Raw genomic sequence first — 223 nt, forward strand, 5'->3', positions numbered from 1 at the left:
CCTCTTGCTCATTCCATACATGGTGAGAGTGAGGCACCCTGCAGCTGAAAGCATTCCCAGTATTTCCCTCTCTCTTCGACAACTGGCCTTGTCATGTAAGTAAAGAGGCTCCTGGCTATATTTTTGGCAGTTGCATACATCCATATACTTTTTTTCTTGCGCTCACTTAAGTTTTTCCTAAATATAATTGTGTTCAATATGCATTGAGTATCTAAATGGATGA

Source organism: Ictalurus punctatus, chromosome 28, assembly GCF_001660625.3.
Source record: "Ictalurus punctatus breed USDA103 chromosome 28, Coco_2.0, whole genome shotgun sequence".
NCBI classification, from domain to species: domain Eukaryota; kingdom Metazoa; phylum Chordata; class Actinopteri; order Siluriformes; family Ictaluridae; genus Ictalurus; species Ictalurus punctatus.